This window comes from Lycium ferocissimum, chromosome 1 (assembly GCF_029784015.1).
Source record: "Lycium ferocissimum isolate CSIRO_LF1 chromosome 1, AGI_CSIRO_Lferr_CH_V1, whole genome shotgun sequence".
In the NCBI taxonomy this organism is placed as follows: domain Eukaryota; kingdom Viridiplantae; phylum Streptophyta; class Magnoliopsida; order Solanales; family Solanaceae; genus Lycium; species Lycium ferocissimum.
The window spans coordinates 17,870,238-17,875,723 of NC_081342.1; positions in this window are offsets into that span (position 1 = coordinate 17,870,238).

A 5,486-nucleotide genomic window follows, 5' to 3' on the forward strand; every position below is an offset into this window, starting at 1 on the left:
GAAGGAAAGGAAAGAAAAAGAAGGTAAGAAAAAAAGAAGAAAAAAATTCTAGAAAGGGAGAAGGGGGACATGTGACCATACTTGGAGGACTTAAGTGTAAATATGGAAAATTGGTGGAAGACATGTATATATGGGATGTCATCTTTTAATTCAAGAAAATTGGAAGAAAAGAACAAAAACAAAAGAAAGAAGAAGAGGGAAGGTGGTTCGGCCAAGGTGGGGGATTTTGCCCCCCATGAAATATTGCTCCAAAAATTATTTTTCTTCTTGCATTTCAAGTGAATGGAAGGCCCTCTACAACATGGAAGAGTTGTTGGGATAAGAAAAGCATTGGTTGTGTAAGTTGGAAACTCTAGCCAAGTGAGAAGACAAGTGGAGGAAGGTAAGGTTTAATTCCCTTCCTATGTGTTATAGATGATTTGTGAATATTGTAGTATGTAGAAAAGAATGGAACCCATGAAATATGCATATGTGTGGTGTAGCCGAATGGAATAGTGTTGTGTAGAGATGATGAGTTAATTTTTATTTAGTATGTTGATTGTTGTAATTTTCTTTTGTACTCAATTCAAACAAAATCTATATTTATACGAAACACATAACATAACACTTATGACACATCGGCTGGTGGAGCCGCTGGCCGACTGACTCTCTATGCCCACAACTCTGTCTGCAAAGTTCTAACCCGCAATCATAAATCTTAGCATATAAGCCCGACCCTCGGCTACACCCGGAGCGAAGGGAGCTCGCCAACTACGCCGGAACATCTTTTATGCTAACTTCGCATCATGCGGGTGTACCGCGCGGCATGAAACGCGCCCCCGAAGAAGAGGGTCGGTACGAGCTATGTCCGAGTATGTAGGCAGAATAGCAACATAGTAAGAAATGTACATATGAACAATAACCGCATGGAAACATAGAACATCTCGCAGGATAGCGACGCAACTCGTGCATATGAGTGCCCCAGGGGCGGATGCCATGCATGCTTATCTTTCTTTTTAAAAAAAAAAACATTTCTTTCATATAAATAGAAAATAGAATATATCATATTGCCGAGGCGTCGGCAGCCGATCCATTTAACCATAGATATATATATCCCGCGTCCGGGACAACATTAGCCGATATGGGATTTTGCACGGAACGATGCGGGATTTGCCTAAACCAATGCGGGATTTGCCTAAGGCAAGTCTTATACTTACCCCCACTGCGGGACTGTTCTTACCGAGGTTTGCCCCACCACGGTGGGTTTGCCCCACCATTGAGGTTTGCCCCGCGCCTGCGATAAGTGGGCGGTCGGGTGGATAGCGTCTATAGCGCTCTGCCCTTTTTCCCATCTTCCCCATATACATATACATATACATATACTTATACATATATCATGTCATAGCATGCAGGAGAGCCCAAGGAAGAGCTATAACTCCATCGGAGTGACGTAAGTTCGGTAACCTCCTATTATATTATGGAATAACTATGGGCACTTGTCTCACCTTGAAGGAACGGTTAATATAAGGCGAGACTATTAATAGAAAGTAATATCATGAGAAAACATAAAACAGGATCATAAGGCGTCGTTTCGTATACTTTGGAATCTTTTAAAAAGTCATCATTCATGAATAGAGTAGAGGATTCAAGAAATAGCTCAACGTTCTCAGATCGTCATTGAAATCATGAACTTGGAACCTTCAATCATGGAATCATCATTGTCATATTCATCAAATAAACATTTTCTTCCTTGACATCATCCATGTCATTGTAGAACATATTCATCGTCCTTGTCGTAAAGCTTACTTTGCCATAAATCGTTATTTTGGGAAAATACGGGCACTTTGGAAAACATTTACAAGCTATCGGAGGAGAAAGAATCATGCTTTGGAATCAATGGATTTGTTAAAACAACTATTATTTAGTAGTCGGAATAATAACCAAAAGCTTTCCTTAACTATAGAATGAAAATAAGCCAAATGGGACAATAGAGAGAAATCGGGAATAATGGGCCCACCTCGAGTCGACGAGGTGGCGTACACAATTTACGTACGTTAAGCTTCGTGGAGTCACTTATGAAGATCTAAGGGTCGCTCGGTTCCATTTGGGCAAACTAGAGATGTTTAAACAATTATTTCAATAAAACACATCAAACTTAATTCAATTCTATTGAATGAAAAAGGGGAAATTTCAAGTTCGGATTTCTAGGAATGGAATCATCCCGAGGCGCGTATTCAAGCCTATTGTGTCTAAGACATGCCAAAGAAGGAAAGTGAAACCTTACATACCTTTTTCCGCTCCTTACGCTCCTCCAAATTCAAGTTCCAATTTCGCCAACATCTACAATTTGGTCATATTTACCAAATGTTAACTTGAGCATCTAGAAGTAAATTCTCAAAGTAACACTTGTCTACCAAAATTTCGGCAGCATTTCCCCTGTAAATACTCCATCCCACCAAGTTCAACTTGGCCAATTTCAATCAACAACAATCCGGGAATTCAGCCCGGCCAAACCATCCATAATAACGCCAATAATCATACTAACAATTTCAATAATCAACCCAAAGCACATTCTAACAATTTAATCGACATACTACTCCCTTCAAGATCTTTTAACTCCAATAAGAACAATGACAGCTCAATAATTTACACATTAACAACATCATACTAACAACATTATTCTCCATAAATCCATGAAACTATATACAATTCTCATCAACTCCGGCAACATGCTACGATAATTGCAACTTCACTTAAATCATTTAGACCCTTATTAACAACATAGAATCCATGGCGATATCAACCTCAAATGCTAAATGAAATTAATTCATTCATTTTTCAATTCCACAACATGCATGAATTATTCTTTCAACTATAAGAAATCATACTAATATCTCACCAACTTCTTCCATAATCCTCAAACAATCACAATTTCATTTCTAACCATTAAATCCTCATTTCCCATCATAGAATCCACAATTACAACAATCAACATACTAAATAAAAATTAACTCATCATCTCTACACAACACTATTCCATTCGGCTACACCACACACATGCATATTTCATGGGTTCCATTCTTTTCTACATACTACAATATTCACAAATCATCTATAACACATAGGAAAGGGAATTAAACCTTACCTTCCTCCGCTTGTCTTCTCACTTGGCTAGAGTTTCCAACTTACACAACCAATGCTTTTCTTATCCCAACAACTCTTCCATGTTGTAGAGGGCCTTCCATTCACTTGAAATGCAAGAAGAAAATAATTTTTGGAGCAATATTTCATGGGGGCAAAATCCCCCACCTTGGCCGAACCACCTTCCCTCTTCTCTTCTTTCTTTTGTTTTTGTTCTTTCTTCCAATTTCTTGAATTAAAAGATGACATCCCATATATACATGTCTTCCACCAATTTTCCATATTTACACTTGTCATTGTTCTTATTGGAGTTAAAAGATCTTGAAGGGAGTAGTATGTCGATTAAATTGTTAGAATGTGCTTTGGGTTGATTATTGAAATTGTTAGTATGATTATTGGCGTTATTATGGATGGTTTGGCCGGGCTGAATTCCCGGATTGTTGTTGATTGAAATTGGCCAAGTTGAACTTGGTGGGATGGAGTATTTGTAGGGGAAATGCTTGCCGAAATTTTGGTAGACAAGTGTTACTTTGAGAATTTACTTCTAGATGCTCAAGTTAACATTTGGTAAATATGACCAAATTGTAGATGTTGACGAAATTGGAACTTGAATTTGGAGGAGCGTAAGGAGCGGAAAAAGGTATGTAAGGTTTCACTTTCCTTCTTTGGCATGTCTTAGACATAATAGGCTTGAATACGCGCCTCGGGGATGATTCCATTCCTAGAAATCCGAACTTGAAATTTCTCCTTTTTCATTCAATAGAATTGAATTAAGTTTGATGTGTTTTATTGAAATAATTGTTTAAACATCTCTAGTTTGCCCAAATGGAACCGAGCGACCCTTAGATCTTCATAAGTGACTCCATGAAGCTTAACGTACGTAAATTGTGTACGCCACCTCGGTACCACTCGAGTGGGCCCACTATTCCGAATTCTCTCTATTGTCCCATTTGGCTTATTTTCATTCTATAGTTAAGGAAAGCTTTTGGTTATTATTCCGACTACTAAATAATAGTTGTTTTAACAAATCCATTGATTCCAAAGCATGATTCTTCTCCTCCGATAGCTTGTAAATATTTTCAAAGTGCCCGTATTTTCCTAAAACAACGATTTATGGCAAAGTAAGCTTTACGACAAGGACGATGAATATGTTCTACAATGACATGGATGATGTCAAGGAAGAAAATGTTTATTTGATGAATATGACAATGATGATTCCATGATTGAAGGTTCCAAGTTCATGATATCAATGACGATATGAGAACGTTGAGCTATTTCTTGAATCCTCTACTCTATTCATGAATGATGACTTTTTAAAAAGATTCCAAAGTATACGAAACGACGCCTTATGATCCTGTTTTATGTTTTCTCATGATATTACTTTCTATTAATAGTCTCGCCTTATATTAACCGTTCCTTCAAGGTGAGACAAGTGCCCATAGTTATTCCATAATATAATCGGAGGTTACCGACTTACGTCACTCCGATGGAGTTATAGCTCTTCCTTGGAAGCTCTCCTGCATGCTATGACATGATATATGTATAAGTATATGTATATGTATATGTATATGGGGAAGATGGGAAAAAGGGCGGAGGCGCATAGACGCTATCCACACACGATCGGTTGGTATCGGAAGCGGTGGTGGGGCAAATCCAATGGTGGGGCAAACCCAATGGTGGGGCAAACCTCGGTAAGAACGGCGAGTCCCGAGTGGGGGGTAAGTATAAGACTTGCCTTAGGCAAATCCCGCATTGGTTTAGGCAAATCCGCGTTGGTTCGGTGCAAATCCCATATCGGCTAATGTTATCCGGACGCGGATATATATATATCTATGGTTAAATGGATCGGTACCCCGACGCCTCGGCAATATGATATATTCTATTTTCTATTTATATGAAAGAAATGTTTTTTTTTTAAAAAGAAAGATAAGCATGCATGGCATCCGCCCTAGGGGCACTTTCTACGCACGAGTTACTCTATCTATGAGATGTTCTATGTTTCCATGCGATTATTGTTCATATGTACATTTCTTACTATGTTGCTATTCCCCTTACATACTCGGTACATAGCTCGTGCGACCCCTCTTCTTCGGGGGGGGTCGCGTTTTATGCGCGCGGTACACCCGAGATGATGCGAAGTTAGCATAAAAGATGTTCCGGCGTAGTTGGCGAGCTCCTTCGCTGCGGTGTAGCCGAGTCGAGCTTATATGCTAAGATTTATGATTGCGGTTAGAGACTTTGCGAGACGAGTTGTGGGCATAGAGAGTCGGTCGGCCGGCGGCTCCGCCCGATGTGTCATAAGTGTTATGTTATGTGTTTCGTATAAATATAGATTTTGTTTGAATTGAGTACAAAAGAAAATTTAC